Raw genomic sequence first — 13,708 nt, forward strand, 5'->3', positions numbered from 1 at the left:
CAATAGCTGTGTCATATTAACAACCTGTATGGGCACCAGCAAATCTATAGGTTCTCATTTAGCCTGTCCAACTAATAATAGCCAAAGGCCACACTTAAATGCCTTCAGTTCTACAATACAAGATACAAGCAGTGTTCCTCAGTCAGACATAATATCCATCCCTATAGTACATCTTGGAAAAGGATACACAGCTGTTCAAAGAGTCCAAATTATCATCCAATTCCATCCAATTCCATTAATTCTATCACTGTTGCATCTGCCTATGCTCCCGAGCGAACTGTGGCCCCCTTTAGGACCTCACCAATAGGTTTTGAAATTACACAGAGGGATCCTACATTAAAGTGTCCCAGAAAAAGTTTTGTTCACCCCCTGGCCATTTTAGCCACATGTGTGCACATGGCCTTGGGTCCCTGAAGCTAGGGATCAGGCTAAGACACCCTAGTATTTTTATCGATCTTCACCCTGGTTAATTTGCCTGACCATTGCCACCAGTGATATGATATCATGTTATTTATTGCCATCTTGGCCTTCCAGCCCTTAAATTTTCTCCAAACCAGTGTAAATAGAGTGGATTTGTTTAGGGCCCTTCAATGTTGGGTCATCAGCAGGAGGCACTCAATCTCCCATAGTGTAGCATTAAGATCTGTGTTTCAACCTCATCAGTGTCCTCCATATTGATTCATTCCATTTTCTAATAATTATTTAAAGACTTCTACCTTGCTGGGACTCATCTACCTTGCTGGGATGCGTCCCTTTCCCCCACTCTTTTCTGAATGGGCCTAATTTTCTTAGACTACAGGTAAGCTGAGTAAACAACTCTGATATGGTTTCTTGGACTGTTGCTTGCTTTTGCAACAGTATGTTTATATGGAGTATCTACGCAAGTGGGCTCCCTTAATCATAGTATTTGCTTTGACCTGGGTAAGGGGCATATCAAGTGGATGAACATCCTGATCATCATAAAGCCAATTCAGCATGGATTGCACATGCAGCCTATGAGCTGCCTCATCTGGGCAGCATTTAAGGATCAGAACCACCAATTTACCTTCTCAGGGTAAACAAACTTTACAGTGGCTTTTATCCAGTCTACCAGGCTAGTTATCCCTTCTGGAACAACCTGCTTTGTGTTTGGATCATGTACCACCATGTCTGATTGTTCAATAATAAGTTGTGGGTCCTGCATCAGCCAAACATGCTCTTGCACTCTGCTGTATTCAAAATCAAGAAGACTGTTCCTCAGTTAATCACACTCACATCTATTTTATTTTATTATTTTTTAAAGATTTTATTTATTTATTCATGAGTGACAGAGAGAGAGAGAGAGAGAAGAGAGAGGCAGAGACACAGGCAGAGGGAGAAGCAGGCTCCATGCAGGGAGCCTGACATGGGACTTGATCCCGGGTCTTCAGGATCAGGCTCTGGGCTGAAGGTGGCACTAAACCGCTGAGCTACCCGGGCTGCCCAACTCCCCTTTACTTTTACTTTAGTTCTTACAGCTAAAAATAGCCAGGGGATTGTATATTAAACTTCTTTCTCATCATTTTGGATTTTTTCCCCTGTACCCATGGAAGCCAGCTCTTTGGGAATTTGGTCTATCATTTCTAAATTCCATTGGTAACCTTTACCTCCAGTAACTGATGGCAGTGTAGCTGCTGACTCCTTTCTGTTATGAGAGATGAGACAACTAAAGGGCAGAGAGGTTAGGTAGCTTGCCTAAGGTCACACAGCAAAAGAATGACAGAGCCAGTATTTGAAACCAGGCTTATCTGACATCAGGGTCTTGCCTTTAACCTCTAGCAAAACTCCCTCCTACAAACAGATTCTAAACCTTAAAAGCTGGCAGCTTCTCCTATTCCATTGGCCATTTCTTAGATTATTTCATAGGGATTCCCTCTTTCTGAACATTCCCTTCTCCTCTTTTTGTGATGGGGAGTCCACTTAATCTTGCTCAGCTTCAGGTATGTGTTGAGGAACAGGAACATTGTCTGGGCTCTCTTTGGGCCTCTTCTGGTCAGGAAGTGATAGTTCAAACAGATCAGTGATACTTAAATTTGGCTGCAAGTTGAAATTACTTGGAGAACTTTAAAAAATGCTAATGTCCAGTTCCATCCTAAAGGGTCTGATTTAATGGGTTGATTTCTGTCTTAGTTTATTCAGGCTGCTAAACAGAATGCCATAGACTGGGTGGCTTGTAAAGAATAGAAATGTATTTCTTATCATTCTGGAGGCTGGGAAATCCAAGATCGAGTCATCAGCAGATTCAGTGTGTGGTAAGAGCCTGCTTCCTGATTTATAGATGGGTGTGTTTTTGCTGTGTCTTCATATGGTAAAAAAGGGTGTAGTAGCTCTCTGGGACCTCTTTCATTAAGGGCACTATCCCATTTAAGAGGGCTCTACCCTCATGACCTAATCACCTCCCAAAGACCCCACTTCCAAATAGCATTACACTGGGGATGAGGCTTCAACACAGGAATTTTGGGGACACATAAACATTCATTCTCTAGCAGTTTTTTTGTGGGTTGAATGGTGGCTCCCAAAAAGGTATGTTTACCCGTGAATGCCACCTCATTTGGAAAAGGGTCTTTGCAGATGTAATTAAGTGCAGGATATTGAGATGAGATCATCCTGGATTATCTCAGTTGACCCTAAATCCATTGACAAGTGCCCTTAAGGGACACCAGGGAAGAGTCACAAGGAGAAGAGGAGGAGGCCATGCGAAGATGGAGTGGAGATTGCAACCACGAAGCCACAAGCCAAAGCACACCTTGAGTCACTAGAAGCTGGAAGAGTCAAGGAAGAATTCTCCAGAGCCTTGAGAGGAAGTGCAGCCCTGCTGATACCTTGATTTCAAACTTCTAGCCTCCAGAACCGTGAGAGAATAAATTCTCTTGTGTAAAACATCATACTTGTGGTAATTTGTCAGTCACAGGGAACTAACACAGTTGGGGTGTGGCCTGGGTATTATGTGTTTTTAAGAGTTCCCTGGGTGACTCCGATGTGCAGCCAGGGCTGGGCGCCACCAGAATAGGGCATTTCGAAAGTGTCTCCCTGGCAGTTTCCCTTAGCTCAGGGCATAAATGCTTTCTGCAGTATCATGTCTTCTTAATTACATTTGTGATATCTCTTAGCAGAGTAAATATTTGATGCACTGTGGGAGCAGCCAGGATATATAAAATCTATAGTGAGGAAATAAAAAGCTTTATGTATGATGGGTATTTTGGTATCTGTAGCTTAAGCACACACTCCAATGCCCAGATTTTTTTCCTCTAAGGCTGTTTGGGCTCTATCTGCAACATCGTTTGCTGCTGCTCTGTTGGATGTATGAGTTACCCTGCCCTTTTCTTCTCCTGCCTTCCTGTCCTCCTTCTGCGGCCTGTCTCCGGGCAGTTTACTGTAGGGCTCCCGACCTGCATGGTCCAGACCTGAGGAAGGGACCGTGCCAGGTGCTCTGTCTACAGGGCTGAGGAGACATTGTGTAGGGTGAGGAGGAAATGGCTACTGTGAAGTTTCTGGGATTTTGCCCCTTCTCCACATCTTTGCACAGGGAGATACCGTTTCTGATGTACACTCACCTTTCCATATAAACCTTGAGAAAGAAGATGTCGGGGAATGATGGGGATACTTGTGTTCAGGTACAGAGACTTTGTTACACCTTTAAGGATTTGAGGAATAATTGAACTGCCAGATTGAGAGCTTCCAGGGGTTGGGATTCAGCACACGTTTCATAGTCTCTGAAGCCTATGGTTTCTCCACCATACCCTGTCTTTTCAAAAAAATATATGTCTCCGTAAAATTATATATACTGATACTGATGTGTGTGTGTCTATGTGTGTGTGTGTGTGTGTATTAATACATCCCACAATGCGAATGACCCTTAAAAACATGATGTAAACTGAAGGAAGCCAGACACAAAGGACTACATAATGTATGATTCTATTTATGTAAAATGTCCAGGAAAGGCAAACCTGTAAAGATAGAAAGTAGATTAGTGGCTGCCTAGAGGTGGAGGAGGGAGTGGGTATTAACTGTGATTGGGCAAGAGGGATCTTTTTGGGGTGGTGGAAATGACAAGGTGATGGTTGCAGAACCTGGCAAGCTTACTACATATCATGAAATTGTACACTTAAAATTATGTTACAGTATGTAAATTATACCACCATAAACTTATATATATACATACATATATATGTAATATCTAATTTAACTCTGTTACAATCAGAATGCATGTTCAATTTTGTAATCTGTAGCGTAGCACACTCGTGGCAGAGCCTCATTTTCTCTGAAGGGGCTGGGTACCATGCACCTGCCTAATCCTGTGAGGTCAAGACGGCAACACCTGTTAGAGAAATCCCAAACCCAGAGGGTTTTTGTCACTAGGCCTTCGGGTTAGTCCAGGACCTTTCTCCTGCCAGACAGTTTAGAAAAGTGACACTGGTTTTCTCTCTTTTCAGTACCATACCAGGATATGTACAACAGTTTTATTATTACTTTCCACAATAAGATCATTGAAACCATACTACTACTGTAGACTCTAACTAGGGTCTTGGTTTTACTTTCTGTACCAGTTAGGATGGACTGGCTTATGCTACAATAACAAAAGTCATCCAAATTGCAGTGGTTTAAGAGAACACTAGCTGATGACACACACCACATGACTTTGAGGGTTGGTGGGGGGCTTTGCTCCATGTCATCTTTACTCAGGGACTCAGGCTGACAAAGTCTCCACCATCTAAGACATTGCCAGTGTCATAGCACGAGGAAAATATATGGAGAAATACGCATACTGGTTCTTAAATGCTTCTACCCTGAAGTCACAAGCATTTTTTTCCACTCATGTTTTATAGGACAAAGTTAAGTCATATGACATCACCTAACTTCAAAAGAGCAGAGAGGTATAAACCTCCTTCTGGTTGGGAAATAGGAACAGAAAGTGAGTGAGCAATAATAATGCTTGTCACACCCACTTTCACCAGAAGAGGCATCCCAGTGGTAAGAATTCACAAGCTGACCTTTGTTGGGTGAGGGTGACTGTTTGTTCCCTTTTGCCTGAGGGGTTTCCTCAGGCTGAGGCACTTTTAGTGCTAAAACTGGGAGAGTTTCAGGCCAGTCAGGATGGTTGGTCACCCTACTTGGGTTTTGCCTTTAGATGCAGCACATCATGGACACGAAGGATGGAGGGATCTCTCCTGCCCATGAATACTGCTTTTGAAAAATCTGAAAGTATAGTCCAGGCCCTAGAGTAACCTAGCAAACCCTTTTGAGCCTTTTAATTAAAAATTGAGGTTACTAGAGAGACTGCTTTAAAAGTTCTCACTGGTCCCTAGCTCTAAGAGGGAATCTGAGTACTTGTCTCCCTCAGGATGGTCTGGAAACTTCCCTTCCTTGCTCATTCAAAAATCACCACCAAGTTAGTCTATCTTATCCTGAAAGGGCTACCTATAATTGATGAAGCTTGAGCCTCAGAGCTGTTCACTTACATGGGGCCCTCAGTATGTTTGCATGGTCAGTGTGTTTTTGTAAAATTCCCAAAGTAAGATATGTTTGTATTCTTTTTCTGAAAGAGGGATTCCCAAAATTTATACTCTTTAGACCCCACAAAATCTGGATTGATTCCAGATTGCGTCAGAACATGTTCTCTATGTTCCTCATGCCTCAAATGGCAAAAGGGCATGACTTTCCTCAGGAAAACCTTCCCCATCTTCCTTTGTAGCCTTTCCCCTCTATTGTATATTTTCAGAGCACCATGTGCCTCCTATTCATAATACCGGAGTTGCAATTTTAACATTGACTTGTGCGATTATGTGATTAAAGTCTATCTCCCCTTAGAGATTGTCCACTCCAGGAAGGCAAGGCCCATGTCTACCTTCACTTGTCACTGTATCTCCAGTACCTACCGAGGTGCTGAGTCAGAGCTCAATAAATGTTGTATAAAATGTCAGAACACAGTGTATACTGCATGGATAAAAATTTATTTTAGCTAAGTTCAATTTGAAGAATTCATTACAAATAACTGGAGATAATCTAGAGTTTTGTAAAACTGAGGCTGAGTGTCATTGCTCTAGGCTACTATGTAGATATTGTATCTAGATAATGCAGGATAACACACATACAACTCTAGTGTGGTCACCATTTCTACCTGGGAAATTATTATTATTATTTTTTAAAGGTTTATTTATTTATTCATGAGAGAGAGAGAGAGAGAGAGAAAGAGAGGCAGAGACATAGGCAGAGGGAGAAGCAGGCTCTTCGCAGGAGCCCAATGCGGCACTCGATCCTGGATCCCGGGATCATGACCTGAGCCAATGGCAGCCGCCCAACCACTGAGCCACTCAGGCATCCCTAGGGGAAATTAAACCTCAGTTGTCTGAGAATCTGAAACTATCTAATTTTAATATTCCATTTAGTTCCCACAATCACCTGAAACATAGATAGGAGAAAACTCAGCAATGATACAAAACCCAGAAAAATAATCCTTGTCATATGCTGACACTCTAATTCAAGTTTTTTAGTCATCATATGGTTCTCTCCATTATAGCTCCAATCTAGGGCTTCAATTATACAATCCTTTTCAGTATTAGCAGTAGTTAAGATTTAACGAGTGCTCACTTTATGCCAGGCACTGAATAGTTAGTTTATACGCATCAGCTAAACCCTAACACTATGCTCATGATTCTATTTATTCTCATTTTGCAATGAACAAAACTGAGGCTCAGAGAAGACAAGTAACTTGTCTAACATTGCAGAATGGTGAATTTCAAGGAGAAGACTCCCCATTGTCCTAACATTCATTCTTCCTTCCTTTCTTTCTTAGTAAAAATCCCCTATAGCTGAGCACATGGCTGCTAAGTGTAAAGTCTGCATTCCCCTGTCTCCCTTGGATCTAGCTATAAGGCGAAGTTCTGACCAATGGCATGGAGAAGTCATTCATGAAAGGAAGGGGCTTATGCTTTTGTTCTTTCTTCCCTTCCCACTGGCTGGAAAGTAGACTTGGGAGAAGTCAGAGACATCACCTTGATGGTTATTGCCAATCTAATTCACTGGGATCGGAAGCCAAGTCTGTCTGATGCTGTTGCCTGTGCTAAGCTAGGCTTTCCAAGGTCTTTCAAAGGCAACTGTGTTTATGGGAATTTAGCAGAACTCAGAGGTAACCTGCTCTTGGGAAGCAAAAAGACTTTGGTAATAAACCTACCTGGGGATGGATGTTGATTCTAATACTTACTTATCTGTAAAATGGGAACGATGATAGCAGCTACTTGATAGGGTGGTTGCAAGGACTAAGCAAGATAATACATGTGAAAGAGCTTGACTCAGACACAATTGCCTCTAAAAAGGCAATAAAAATTAGTGATTATTATTATTCAACCATATAATCAACTGTATAATGTTGACAACATTGTTAATAGTACCAAAGGGGATTTGAGATAATGCATTTAAAATTTAGCATAGTCTTGGGACACCTGGCTGGCTCAGTGGGTAGACCCTAGGACTCTTGATCTCAGGGTTGTGAATTTGAGCCCCATATTAGAGGTAGATATTACTTAACAAATAAAAGTTATAAAGAAATTATTTAAAAATATTTAGCATAATCTTTTGCATTTAGTAGGCACATCACAAATGGCCATTATTATCCATCCATACATATCCAAAATAGTAAAGAACCTCACTCTCCCCAAAAAAGGCAAAAAAATGAATGTGAATAAAATTATTTCAGTTTAGATGGGACAGTGATATCATTTATTATCACATATTTGCACAGCAGGGACTTCATAATAGTAAAAAAAATAAATGTAATAATCTCTCCTCTACTACTTCAGCTGAAAACTTATTTCCTTGGGCCAGCTTTGCCAAAGACATTTGACCTTGACCTCACCCAGTTAAAAACCCTGTTGAAAAATCTTTCACTTGATGTAACATCAATGACAAAGAAATAACTGGAGTTAGTGGAATTCATAACAGATGATGAAGGAACCATAGGGTGTGACCTACTGTCAAAAAAGAGAGAAAAGGAAATTGTTGTGTCTTTCTAGAGAAGAAAATAGAAAAGACTCATTATTTAGTAACTCAAAATAAACATTGATTTTGAGAACAGAAGACCTGAGTTCTGGTCTGAATTGGACACGGGATCTTATAGAAGAACTTATAAAGTATGAAGACAAAGAACAAATAATTGAATTGGTAGCCATTTTAGTTTATCAAAAATAGTTCAAACGAAGCATTTAACATTTTCTCGGTCCCTTTCTGTAGATGACTCTAAACAATGAAACAATTTTAGTTTAGACTGTTCTCCCATCTGAGTTCCTGTGGTATTTTGTATTGCTCATTAATATCCACACCACCACTGATATTAATTAGTAACTTTTCTTGGCAATAGTTCTTGGCCTAACAGAATCATGGTGTTTATCCCGTTCACCAGGAAGTGTATTTGTGGAACAATGCCGAAGTGATAAGGAACACTTCTTACTGGATTAACACATTGCACTTTCAATTTCCTTTCACATGCATTAACTCATTTGACTGTGGTTACACGTTACAGTTCTTGATGTTTGAAGATTCGTTGTCTCAGCACTTGCAGACAGGTCGGTTTGTGCCTCTCTTTTTCAACTGGAGATAACACTACCTTCCTTATCTATTACACAGAGATGTTCTGTGGCTCAAATGAAAACATGTGTAGGAATGCTTTGCACACTGTAAAGCACTGTGTGACTAAAAACCATCATACTAAAATAATATGAAAGATGAGGGAACAGAGGCTGTGAGATGTTCCTGGACTTGCTAAAGGTGACTGGGCAGGTAATGGCAGAGCTGGGCTCTACCCTTTCTCCAAAAGTAAATACACAGGGAGTAGAGATCTGTGGTTCTTTTTGGCCACCCAACAGCTGCACCTCTCATTTATGTTTTGAAGACTCTCTCCCCTTTGGAGGCACACCCCTCCTACCATTACTAAAACTGAAAATGCCACTCCCTTTCTGGGCCTTCCCTAAGCTGGGGGAAAGTTGCTGGTCCCTAGAAACTTTCTTTCTGCCTCTGCCTTATGTCTTGGCTTGGAAGCTAAAGAGATGAAGAAGGTGCTGGACCCACATGGGCTCCAATGGTGAATGGTATCTGCTGCCCAGTGGTGGCTGTCCAGGCTCCTGTTCTTGCTGAGCTGCTCTGTGCGATGATTTGGGTGTTGTTTCAGATAGCAATAGCCCAAATCTGGCTCTCCGGCCCTCCTGGAGAGTCTTTGAACTACCCAGTATCTTTATTTTTATTTATTTTTTATTGAAGTTTGATTTGCCAACATATAGTATTAACACCCAGTACTCATCCCATCAAGTGCCCCCTTCAGTGCCCGTCACCCAGTCACCCCAAACACCCGCCCACCTCCCCTTCCACTACCCCTTGTTCGTTTCTCAGAGTTGGGAGTCTCTCTTGTTTTGTCACCCTCACTAATTTTTCCCACTCATTTTCCCTCCTTTCCCCTATCATCCCTTTCACTATTTCTTATATTCCCCGTATGAGTGAAACCATATGATTGTCCTTCTCCGACTGACTTACTTCACTCAGCATAACACCCTCCAGTTCCATCCACGTTGAAGCAAATGGTGGGTATTCGTCCTTTCTGATGGCTGAGGAATATTCCATTGTATACATAGACCACTTCTTCTTCTTTTTTTAAGATTTTATTTATTTATTCATGAGACACAAACACACACACACACACACACACACACACACACACACACACACAGAGGCAGAGTACAGACAGAGGGAGAAGCAGGCTCCATGCAAGAAGCCCGATGTGGGACTCGATCCTGGGTCTCCAGGATCACGCCCTGGGCTGAAGGCGGTGCTAAACCACTGAGCCACCCGGGCTGCCCACATACCACATCTTCTTTATCCATTCATCTATCAAAGGACACTGAGGCTCCTTCCACAGTTTGGCTATTGTGGACATTGTTGCTATAAACAATGGGGTGCAGGTGTCCTGGCATTTTACTGAATCTGTATCTTTGGGGTAAATCCCCAGCGGTGCAATTGCTGGGTCGTAGGGCAGGTCTATTTTTAACTCTTTGAGGAGCCTCCACACTGTTTTCCAGAGTGGCTGCACCAGTTCACATTCCCACCAACAGTGCAAGAGGGTTCCCCTTTCTCCACATCCTCTCCAACATTTGTTGTTTCCTGTCTTATTGATTTTCACCATTCTCACGGGTGTGAGGTGGTATTTCATTGTGGTTTTGATTTGTATTTCCCTGATGGCAAATGATGCGGAACATTTTCTCATGTGCTTGTTGCTCATGTGTATGTCTTCCTCTGTGAAATTTCTGTTCGTATCTTTTGCCCATTTCATGATCGGGTTGCTTGTTTCTTGGGTGTTGAGATTAATAAGTTCTTTATAGATCTTGGCTACTAGCCCTTTATCTGATATGTCATTTGCAAATATCTTCTTCTCCCATTCTGTAGGTTGGCTTTTAGTTTTGTTGACTGTTTATTTTGCTGTGCAGAAGATTTTTATTCTGATTAAGTCCCAATAGTTCATTTTTGCTTTTGTTTCCCTTGCCTTCATAGATGTATCTTGCAAGAAGCTGCTGTGGCCGAGTTCAAAAAGGTGTTGCCTGTGTTCTCCTCTAGGATTTTGATGGAATCTTGTCTCACATTTAGATCTTTCATCCATTTTGAGTTTATCTTTGTGTATGGTGTAAGAGAATGGTCTAGTTTCATTCTTTTCATCTGGCTGTCCAATTTTCCCAGCACCTTTATTTATTTATCTTTTTTCCCAGCACCTTTATTGAAGAGACTTTTTTTTTTCCAGTGGATAGTCTTTCCTGCTTTATCGAATATTAGTTGACCATAGAGTTGAGGGTCCATTTCTGGGTTCTCTCTTCTGTTCCATTGATCTATGTGTCTGTTTTTGTGCCAGTACCACACTGTTTTGATAATCACAGCTTTGCAGTACAACCTGAAATCTGGCATTGTGATGCCCTCAGCTCTGGTTTTCTTTTTTAATATTCCCCTGGCTATTCAGAGTCTTTTCTGATTCCACACAAATCTTAAGATTATATGTGTCCACTCTCACTACTGTTATTCAACATAGTACTAGAAGTCCTAGCCTCAGCAATCAGACAACAAAAAGAAATAAAAGACATTCAAATTGGCAAAGAAGTGAAACTCTCCCTCTTCGCAGATGACATGATACTATACATAGAAAACCCAAAAGACTCCACCCCAAGATTGCTAGAACTCATACAGCAATTAGGCAATGTGGCAGGATACAAAATCAATGCCCAGAAATCAGTGGCATTTCTATACACTGAGACTGAAGAAAGAGAAATTAAGGAGTCAATCCCATTTACAATTGCACCCAAAAGCATAAGATACCTAGGAATAAACCTAACCAAAGAGGGAAAGGATCTATACCCTAAAAACTACAGAACACTTCTAAAAGAAATTGAGGAAGACACAAAGAGATGGAAAAACATTCCATGCTCATAGATTGGAATAATTAATATTGTGAAAACGTCTATGGTACCCAGGGCAATTTACAGGTTCAATGCAATCCCTATCAAAATATCATGGACTTTCTTCACAGAGTTGGTACCCAGTATCTTTAAATCAATGCGTCTCAAAACTGTGCCCTGTTTACAAATCACGAGGAGATTGTGTTAAAATGTGGATTGGCACTCAGTAGGTCTGAGTGGGCCTGGGATTCTGCATTCTAACAAGTTTCCAGGTGATGCTGATGCTGCTAGCCTGTGGATCTCCTTTGTGTAGCAAGGTCTTTATCAAATTTATTTTCAGCTCAAACTAACATCCTGACCTATACTTATGGATTCTATCATCAATAAGGGGAAGGCAGGGTTTATAGATAAAACGATACTAAAACACACTAAAAGGACAAATTCCAATTTTTCTAGAATGACAATTATCCTATTGTCTTCTAAAAAAGACCCAGATGATGTTTAATTTTAAAAATTAAGGCAAGTTAAAATTGTGTTGAGCAATATTTTATTGTTCTGTAACAATCCTAGAGTTAATTGGAGATGAAATGATGTATTATAAAACTAGATCTGGAAATCACTCTTTGAGTAGTTACATCTTCAGGTGTGTGATTAGAATGGGGATGTAAGGGGTTGTAGGAGGGAAGACTGGTAACTTCCTAGCTGAAGTTACTTTCCTCAAATTCCTTCTCACACACTTTCTGTCTCTAAGTAAATAAAGCAAAGAGATAAAGATAAATCCAGCTAAATTCTGCTGGGTAATGGCAGAAAAGGAATAGTCCTCACAAAAATATAACATTTGTTGACAATAGACATCTAAAGACCAGTGTCTGAGTCAGCGTGGGCTGCCATAACCAAATGTCACAGCCCGGGTAGCTTAAACAATAGGCATTTATTTCTCACAGTTCTGAAGGCTGGGAAAGTCCAAGGTACCAGCAGAATTGGCTTTTGATGAGAGCTCTCTTCCTGGCTTGCAGGTAACTGCCTTTTTGCTATTTCCTCATAAGATGAAAAGGGAATTCTGGGATCCCTGGGTGGCGCAGCGGTTTGGCGCCTGCCTTTGGCCCGGGGCGCGATCCTGGAGACCCGGGATCGAATCCCACATCAGGCTCCTGGTGCATGGAGCCTGCTTCTCCCTCTGCCTGTGTCTCTGCCTCTCTCTCTCTCTCTCTGACTATCATAAATAAATAAAAATTTTAAAAAAAAAAAAAGATGAAAAGGGAATTCTGGTGTCTTTCTCTTTATAAGGACACTTGTCTCATTTTTTTTTTTTTTTTTTTGGTGGGGGAGGTCCTACCATCATGACCTTATGTAAACCTAATTACCTCCTATGGGGCCCCACATCCAGTACCACCACATCCTGGGGTAGGGTTTCAACATCTAAATTATGTGGGCAAAGGACACAAAAATTCAGTCCATTACAACTAGATACAGATTTTTCAAGATAAATGATTTAACTTCAATGCTGGAAGTCTGTTAGTTCTGGGCAAAGGGCTCTATTGTCAGTTGTGGTGTGTTTCACCAGAATGAAGTGTACCATGGGGAGCTCTGGCTGAGAGAGGAGCAATAGGCAAATGCTCCCTTCCCCATGGAACCTGGAGGATTGCTTCTTTTGTCATTTGGAGAAACTGGCTTGCATAAAAAATCCTAGGATGCCATGAAAAGCATCTTTAACAAAAAATGGGATGCCCTCATTCTAGAAAACAAACATTGTAAATTCCAAGGTAGCTCAGAACCCAAGAGAATAATCAATGCCTTTAGGAAGAAAACCAAGAGTTGTTTGAATCCATAACAAAAGATTTCCACTGGATAACGTCAGTAGCTAAAGAACTTCTTAGTGTTGATATCTTGGCTACATCTGCTTTCCCAGGGCTGATAGAGAAAGACAAGAGTCTACGACACAGAGAAAGTAGCTATGGAGAAAACTGAGTAGTCCTTGGCGTACTTAAATCAGGAAATGCCCGATCTTCTCCTATTCACAGCTTCAAGAAATGATTCTCACTCTGATCTTACAAAATCCTTTTTTTTTTTTTTTTAGTATATCCCACGCCCAGCATAGAGCCCAGTGCAGGGCTTGAAACCATGACCCAGAGATTGAGACCTGAGCTGAGACCAAGAGTCGGAAGCTTAACTGGCTGCGCCATCCAAGTCCCCCTGAGATTATAGTATTTGAGGAATTCTCCAGGATGTCTTCAGAAATCCTCTCTCTTCAAATCTCTCTCTACTAACAC

Source organism: Vulpes lagopus, chromosome 17 (assembly GCF_018345385.1).
Source record: "Vulpes lagopus strain Blue_001 chromosome 17, ASM1834538v1, whole genome shotgun sequence".
Taxonomy (NCBI): Eukaryota; Metazoa; Chordata; class Mammalia; order Carnivora; family Canidae; genus Vulpes; species Vulpes lagopus.